Consider the following 9302-nt stretch of genomic DNA (forward strand, 5'->3'; position numbering starts at 1 on the left):
CAGGAAAAGGAACTGAAAGAGGCGAGGTCAGAAGCTGAAATCCAGAGTAGATCTGTAAAAGTTCTTAAAGAAGAAAAACAGAGTTTAAAATCCAAAGCTAAAGTCACTGGAAGAGGCGAAGGTGACTTCTGATGCTAGGAAGGAGAAATATAAGAAACAAGTTTCCGAACTTATGCAACGAATTGACGACCTGTCCCTCTCGGTTAGAAAGGCCGAACAAGCTGCTGTGGAAAGAGACTTTAACATTGAGAAGAATTAGACCAAATCAAACTTATAGCTCCCGACTTGGACGTTTCCAAGGTCGGGGTCTTTAAGAAAGTGGTAAATGGGAAGATAGTTGATATAATATAATTTTTCTTTATAGGATTTCCTAAGTGTAACTTATTAGTTAGCTCGGAACTTCTTAGATGACATTTTACTTGTTTGTCTTTTTTCAGTGGCTTTAATATTTATATTTTGTCACTTTGTGCTATTTGAATGCTATATCGTTTCCTCGGATGCAATTTGAACATTTTTCTATTTACCGTTTTCTCGGTTATGTTTTTAAGTGCTTCTTAATGTCTATTATCGTTGTACTAAGCCATTTTTTCAGACAAACTAAATAAAAAATTAATATAACAAATTAAGTAGTTTCCAATAATTTGAGTTTACCATAAATTGTTTCCATACAATGAATTCATATTGAGGCCTCATTAAAAACCTATATTGATAGAAAAAGAGTACCCCTTATTATAGAAATATTTATAGGAAGACTTTTACAAAAAAACTTTCCCAAAGGATAATACTTCTTCAGGTGAATTACATTCCATGATCCCAGGACCTCGGTGCTATCCAAACTCTCCAACTTATAAGCTCCTTTTCCCAAATTTTCCTTGACTTTCTATAAGGGCCTTTCCATGCTGGGGCTAACTTTTTCAGAATTCTTGATGCTCTAGCGTCAGCTTGTCTTAACATCAGGTCCCCATCTTGGAAGCTTTTAGGCTTTACATTGGTGTTGTACCTTTTGACAATACGCTATTTTAGTGCTTTCTTCGTCAGGTTGGCTACAGATCTTATCTCGTCAATAAGATCCAGCTCAACATGATTCTCAGCATTTTCGAGAAGGAGCCTTGGGTTGGGTTCGCCAATTTCGACAAGTATCACGAATTCCTCCCTATAGGTAAGTTAGAAAGGCGTTTCACCTGTGGTGGATTGGGGGTAGTGCGATAAGACCATAGCACTGACCATAACTCGTCAGACCACGACCCCGAAAAGTTATCCAACCTTTTTTCAAACACTTTAGGATTATTTTGTTTGCAGGTTCAACCTGTCCGTTCGCCTGGGGGTGCTCTACTGAGACAAACCTTGTCGGATTCCCAAATTAGTCAGAAATTGTTGTAATTTAGTGTTTGCAAATTGAGTCTCATTATCAGTTACAATTACCTCAGGAATGCTAAACCTTGTGAGGATATCTTTCCATACGAATTTTTGGCATTGGGGGGTTGTTATCTTTGATAGTGGAGCGGCTTCAATCTACTTAGTGAAATAATCAATTGCCACTATAAAAAATTTTACCTGGTCGGATCCTTGGGAAAAAGGTCTGAATAGGTTTATTCCCCATTTGGCAAAGGGTTTCGCCGGTATCACAGAAACAAGTTCCCGGGGTGGAGCTTCATAAAGGTTGCCATGGATTTGGCATTTTTGGCATTTTTTAACATATTCCATTGCATCCTTCATGATAGTGGGCCAGTAGTACCCGGCTCTTATGACTTTTTGAGCCAATGACTTGCTCCCATGTGGTGTCCACAACATTCTTCGTCTACCTCCTGCAACACATAATTAATTTGCTGAAGTTTTAGGCATTTAAACAGGGATTGTGAGATGCCCCTTTGATACAACTGGCCATTGATCATTGTGTATGTTTCTGATTTCAAACGAGTTTTCTGGCCTCTTTAGGATCATCGGGAAGGATCCCGTGCTCTAGGTACATGCATATGGGATCCAACCAAGAGGGGGTGCTGTCAGATGGTACAATCGTGACATAAGGGTGGCCTACGGATGGATTTGAGAGCACTTTCTAAATTAAACTCCTATTCCCATTACTCGACTTGGTATTGGCTAACTTGGACAAGACATCAGCTCGGGTGTTTTGCTCCCGAGGTACATGCTTAAAACAAATTTTTTAAAAATTTGGAATTTCATTTTGTACTAGTGCGCGGAATTGAACTCCGCACAACTGAACCGGCAAGTGCACCGGGTCGTCCAAGTAATACCTCAAGTGAGTGAGGGTCAAATCCCACGGAGATTTTCAGATTGAGCAAGCAATGGCTATGTTGTAAATCTTAATTAGGCGATTAGATAAGATGGTTGTTTATTAAGAAGCATAAATAAAAAGTAAAGAACAAAATACCAGATTAGTGTAAAAGCAATTATGGATAATTAGTTAAAGCTTTGAAGATGCGTATTCTTTCCGGATTAACCTTTCTTACTGTCTACTTCAACAACGAACGATTCATTCAATGGCAGCCGTAATTGACTAACTCATGTAGTATCATCATCAAGTTAGTCTCTTCTAAACTATAGCAGTCCACCATACCATAGCAACTCATGTAGCATCCTCATCAAGTTAACTCATGGCTTCCCACTATAGTCGAAGGTGAAGACCTAAGTAATCCACTCCCCTTCACGATCCTACTCAAAACGCCACAGACAAGGTCGGATCTTCTAGATCAGGGAACGCTGCTTCTTATGCTCTAGCCTTAATGCCACAGAAACCTCAGTAACCCACGATCAACGAGATTATATGTCACATATCCAAAGTTGTCCAAGCACGCTCTTGGAATCCACAGTGTATTCTCTAGCTTGTGGTTCAATGCTATCCGGGCAGGACTAACACGGAACCCATGTAGAATAAGGATGATTGTCACGGGTCATTCTCAATTCATCAGATGAAGAACAAAAGTGTACAAGAGAATGGAATCAAACATGTGTTAAAATAAAACAGTAATATTATTAATCCATCAGAATCAGCAGAGCTCATAACCTTAACTTAGGAGGTTTAGTTGCTCATGCTTTACAGAAAGTAAAACGTGAAAAGGTAAAGATGAGGCAGAAGATCCTAAACATGGGTGATCTTCTCCTTTAAATACTAATCTAATGACTAAGAAGTACAAAAAGTATGACAGACTAGACTAGAGGTGCGAAAATAAATCCTTGGGCCCACTTTGGTTGAGTACTTGGGCTGAGCTTGGCGTCCAACTTTGAGGAATGGGTGTTGAACGCCCATTAGGGGGTGATTGGCGCTGCCTTGTGTCTTGGTGGGCATTGAACGCCAGCCAGGGGGTAGCTCCTTGGCGTTCAACGCCCAGTATGGGCAAGCTCCTTCGAAGAAAAGTATAAACCATTATATATTACTAGAAATATCTGAAAGTTAGCTTTTCAACAGCATTGAGAATGCATCATTTAGATTTCTGTAGCTCTAAAAATGCTTGTTTAAGTGAACAGAGGTCAGATCCTGACAGCATCTACTATACTTTCCTTGCCTCTGAATCAGACTTTGCCAAAGCTCCTCAATTTCAGTCATAAATTACCTGAAATTATCATAAAACACAACAACTCAAATTAGAATAAAAAAATGTGAATTTTGCACTAAAACCTATGAAAATATAATGAAACTTAAACAAAACATAACTAAAACTATATGAAAATGATGCCAAAAAGCGTATAAAATATCCGCTTATTAGAACACCAAACTTAAACTGTTGCTTATCCCCAAGCAACCAAAACAAAGTAGGATCAGAAAGAAGAGAAGGATACAACAAATCTCAGAGTTTTCAATAAAGCTCAGTCCCAATTGATGAGCGGGGCTAGTAACCATTTACTTCTGAACAGTTTTGGCATCTCACTATCCTTTAAAGCTCAAAAGTGTTGGTGTCTTTAGGAATTCGGAATCCGGATAATATTATTGACTCTCTTAGTTTAGTTCTTTTTTATTCTTGTACACAGCTTCTTTCAGAGCCTGGCCGTGACCCTAAACGCTTTGTTTTCCCGTATTACCACCGGATACATAAACGCCACAGACACTTGACTGGGTGAACCCTTTTGGATTGTGATTCAGCTTTGCTAGAATCCACAGCCAGTGGTGTCCAGAGTTCTTAGGCACACTCTTTTGCTTTTGGAATCACGACTTTAACTGCTCAGTCTCAAGCTTTTCACTTGACACCTTTACACCACAAGCATTTAGTTAGGGAAGGAGCTCATTTGAACTTTTTAGGCCAAGATTTTGTTTCTTTTAGGCCCTCCTAACCATTGATGCTCAAAGCCTTGGATCCCTGCTCTTGCCTTTTGGTTTAAAGAACTATTGGGTTTTTCTCTTTCTTTCTTTTTCTTGCTCTTGTCTTTTAGTTTAAAGAGCTATCGGCTTTTTCTCTTTTTTGTTTTTTCGTTCCTTTCTCTTTTTCTTTCTTTTTGCTGCTTTTTCTTGCTTCAAGAATCAATAATTGGATTTTTCAGATTACCAATAATACTTCACTGTTTCCATCATTCTTTCAAGAACCAACATTCTTTACTCCAACATCAAATATGCACCTGTTGATTCATGCATTCAGAAAGTAAAAGTAATGCCACCACATCAATTAATTGTACTATTCCTATTATATAACTCGAGTTCATGCATCTTACTTCTATTTTTCAAATAAAATTTTTCTTTTAAGTATGGTGAGAGATGCATGGAATATTTCATAGCTTAAGACAAAACAAAGAATGATCATTCACTTAGAAACAGGAAATAGACAATGAAATACAATGGAAACAGAAAAATAACATAAACAAAGGGGGATATGGAACGTGACCACATTAGTGATGGCGGCTACTGCTTCCTCTAGAGAATCCAATAGAGCACTTGATTTCTTCTATGTCACGCCCCTGTCTCTGTTGCTCCTCTCTCATAGCTCTTTGATCTTCTCTTATTTCATGGAGGATGGTGGAATGCTCTTGGTGTCCCATCCTCAGCTGATCTATGTTGGAGCTTAATTCTCCTAGAGAAGTGCTCAGTCGGTCCCAATAGTCTCCAGGAGAAAAATGCATCCCTTGAGGCATCTCAGGGATTCCTTGTTGAGGCAGCTCCACATGCTCTTGCTATGGTTCATCTGCCGGCTCTCTAACATGCTCCATCCTTCTTTTAGTGATGGGCTTGTTGCTGCATGGCAGAAATTATGCCAATTAAAAGATTGTAATATAAGAATAGCATTGTGAGTATAGCTCTTAACCAGCTAAAATCTGCCTCACCAATTTAGAAAGGTGTCACAAAGTTTAAAATAAAAATACTGGGAATATGAGTCCCAGGTCGTCTCCCAACGAGTTGCGAGAAAGGGTGCTAAGTTATTAATCAGGAGTTTTCTGAGAATTTTGAGAGTTGAATGACAGAAAATAAATAATTATAATTAAGTGCAATGAAAATTAAAAAGAATTTATATTATTCAAAATAAAAGAAAGCCTTGACTGGGGGAATGATTAATTGGAAGTTCTATCCTTGTTGGAATTCTCTCAAGTGTAGTATAAAGATGTTGTTATTTTCACTTAGTTAACCCTTACTAAATAAAGGAAAGTCAAGTGATTGAGCTAACGCTTATTCGCAAATCCTAGTCCTCTCCCTTAGGAAGGTCTAGCGTTTGTAAATACAGAATTAGCCAACAACTTCCAATTTAACTAACCACTTGAGCATTCCAACTCAAGTGTCTCCTTTTAATCAACCCCCATGTCAAGTAGAGAATCTACTCTATTGACATGGATATCATCTTTGTTATTGGGAGTTTGGAATAGAAAAGAGACATAATAATTTAAATAAAATAGAGATTCAAAATTAATTAAAAGTAAAAGTAATCCTTTGCATTAACAATCCATGAAAATAATCCAATTACCACTCTAAACAAGAATTAAGAATATGGAATAAATAAAAGAGTAAGTAAGGAAACAAACTAGAATAGTATCTTCAACGGAGGTGATGACTCTTCAATATCCGAAGGCAAAAGCAATAAACTATGAATGTAAAGAGAATCTAGAGGAAGAGTAATTCTCTCTCTAGATTCAGATCAAAAAACCTAAAAACTATTCAATGTACCAATGCAAATATTATGAGGTCTTTTCAAGGTTGTAATGGGGCCAAGGTAAAGGTGATGGTATATATATGACTAAGTGAGCTATAAATTGAATCCTTGATTAACCTAAGCTCTTACCTCTAGCTACCCAAAATTTTCACTTTTACATTACATACTCATGAATCAACTTTTCTCTCAACTTTGTATCACACATGCATTGATTTTTTATTAAACTTAACATTGGGGTAATTTTGTCCCCTTATTCATTTATTTAATTATTTAATTACTTGAATATTTTTGGATTTTTTTAAAGCATAAAAATAAACATAACATTATCAATGCACATGAATTTTTAATTTTTCTAATTTCACATGAGTAGGTACCCAAATTTCTAATTAATTCATTGATGTAAAAACATGACATATTTCCTTGTTAACCCATGTTCCCACAGCTTTCCCACACTTTATTGACACACAATCTCTATCTTAAACTAACCAAAGATTCAATTTAGGGTATTTAATTTATTTTTCTGCTTAAGGCTAGTGATGTGGTAAAATTTAGAACAAATGGGATAAAAAGGCTCAAAGTGGATAACAAAGGTAAATGGAAGGGTAGGCTATTTGGGATAAGTGAGCTAATAAAATAATGGCCTCAATCATATGCATGCATATAACACATTAAACATTGGACATATAGGATGGAACAAAATATAGATTACAATCATAGAGAAGCAAACCACAAGAATAAAATTTTTATGGTTAAATAATGTAACCATGTAATTAAGCTCAAATCTCAAGGAACTTGGCAACTTGCTCTTCAGTAACATCCTCATTCTTTTCAGAAGAGGAATACTCATCAGAGTTCATGAATAGCATAAGGAGGTTTAATGGAATCTCTATGGTCTCTAGATGAGTCTCAGATTCCTTTGGTTCCTCAGAGGGACACTCCTTATTGATCACTGGACGTCCCAGGAGGTCTTCCTCCTTGGGATTCACGTCCTCCCCTTCCTCCTTGGATTCGGCCATGATGGTTATATCAATGGCCTTGCACTCTCCTTTTGGATTTTCTTCTGTATTGCTTGGAAGGGTACCAGGAGGGGTATCAGTGATCTTCTTACTCAGCTGGCCCACTTGTGCCTCCAAATTTCTAATGGAGGACCTTGTTTCATTCATGAAACTCAGAGTGGCCTTAGATAGATCAGAGACTAAGTTTGCTAAATTAGAAGTATTTTGTTCAGAGTTCTCTGTCTGTTGTTGAGTGGATGATGGAAAAGGCTTGCTATTGCTAAACCTATTTCTTCCACCATTATTAAAGCCTTGTTGAGGCTTTTGTTGATCCTTCCATGAGAGATTTTGGTGATTTCTCCATGAGGGATTATAGGTGTTTCCATATGGTTCACCCATGTAATTCACCTCTGCTATTGCAGGGTTTTCAGGATTATAAGCTTCTTCTTCAGAAGATGCCTCTTGAGTACTGTTGGATGCAGCTTGCATTCCATTCAGACTCTGAGAAATCATATTGACTTGCTGAGTCAATATTTTATTCTGAGCCAATATGGCATTCAGAGTATCAATTTCAAGAACTCCCTTCTTCTAAGGCGTCCCATTACTCACAGGATTCCTCTCAGAAGTGTACATAAACTGGTTGTTAGCAACCATGTCAATAAGTTCTTGAGCTTCTACAGGCATTTTCTTTAGGTGAATGGATCCACCTGCAGAAGTATCCAATGACATCTTAGCTAATTCAGACAGACTATCATAGAATATATCCAGGATGGTCCATTCTGAAAGCATGTCAGAAGGACACTTTTTGGTCAGTTGCTTGTATCTCTCCCAAGCTTCATAGAGGGATTCACCTTCTTTCTGTCTGAAGGTTTGAACATCCACTCTAAGCTTACTAAGCTTTTGAGGAGGAAAGAACTTGGCAAAGAAAGCCGTGACCTGCTTATCCCAAGAGTTCAGGCTATCTTTAGGTTGAGAATCCAACCATATTCTAGCTCTGTCTCTCACAGCAAAAGGGAAAAGCATGAGCCTGTAGACTTCAAGATCTACTCCATTAGTCTTAACAGTATCACAGATCTGCAAGAATTCAGTTAAGAACTGAAAGGGATCTTCAGATGAAAGTCCATGAAACTTGCAGTTTTGTTGCATCAGAGAAACTAATTGAGGTTTAAGCTCAAAATTGTTTGCTCCAATGGTAGGGATGGAGATGCTTCTTCCATGTAAATTGGAATTAGGTGCAGTAAAGTCACCAAGCATCTTCCTTGCATTATTATTATTTTCGGCTGCCATCTCCTCTTCCTTTTCGAAATTTCTGTAAGGTTGTCTCTGGATTGTTGTAATTTAGCTTCTCTTAGTTTCCTCTTCAGAGTCCTTTCAGGTTCAGGGTCTGCTTCAACAAGAATGTTCTTGTCTTTGCTCCTGCTCATATGAAAAAGAAGGCAACAGAAAATAATAATAGGGATCCTCTTTGCCACAGTATAGAGGTTCTCTTGTGTGAGTAGAAGAAAAGAAGAAAGAGTGTGAAGAAGAGAAAAATTCGAACTCAGAAGAGAATTTTTGGGTGAGGCGAAGTGTTAGTAGATGAATAAATAAATAGAAGGATATGAGAGAGAGAATTTCGAAAATTAAATTTTGAAAAAGAGTTAATGATTTTCGAAAATTAAAGGAGAATTGAAATTAAAATTAAAATTTAAACAATTAATTAATTAAAAAGAATTTTTGAAAAAGAGGGAGGTATTTTCGAAAATTAGAGAGGGATAGTTAGTTAGGTAGTTTTGAAAGAGATAAGAAACAAGCAAAAAGTTAATTAGTTAGTTGAAACAAATTTTAAAATTCAATTTTTAAAAAATAAGAAGATAATAAGTTAGAAAAAATATTTGAAAAAGATATGATATGAAAAGGTAGGATTAAAAAGATATGATTTTGAAAAAGATAAGATAAAAAGATATTTTTGAAAAGATATGATTGAAATTAGTTTTGAAAAAGATATGATTTTTAAAATCACAATTAATGACTTGATTCACAAGAGATCACAAAATATGATTTTAGAACTTAAAGTTTGAATCTTTCTTAACAAGCAAGTAACAAACTTGAAATTTTTAAATCAAAACATTAATTGTTGATGATATTTTCGAAAATTATGAGATAAAATTAAGAAAAAGATTTTTAAAAAATATTTTTAAAATTTTCGAAAATAAATAAGAAAAAATGAAAAAGATTTGATTTT

The 9302-nt window shown here is 36.4% G+C and overlaps 1 non-coding gene across 1 annotated transcript; it reads left to right on the forward strand.

Annotated features, from left to right (window-relative positions):
• The first annotated feature begins 7861 nt into the window (after positions 1-7861).
• LOC148568530 (small nucleolar RNA R71) lies at positions 7862-7969 on the forward strand. Its single transcript, XR_015881736.1, has one exon. It is a non-coding gene; the product is annotated as a small nucleolar RNA R71 (small nucleolar RNA).
• The last annotated feature ends 1333 nt before the right edge of the window (positions 7970-9302 follow it).

The sequence above is a fragment of the Arachis ipaensis genome, chromosome B4 (assembly GCF_059453495.1).
Source record: "Arachis ipaensis isolate K30076 ecotype BB chromosome B4, ASM5945349v1, whole genome shotgun sequence".
NCBI classification, from domain to species: Eukaryota; Viridiplantae; Streptophyta; class Magnoliopsida; order Fabales; family Fabaceae; genus Arachis; species Arachis ipaensis.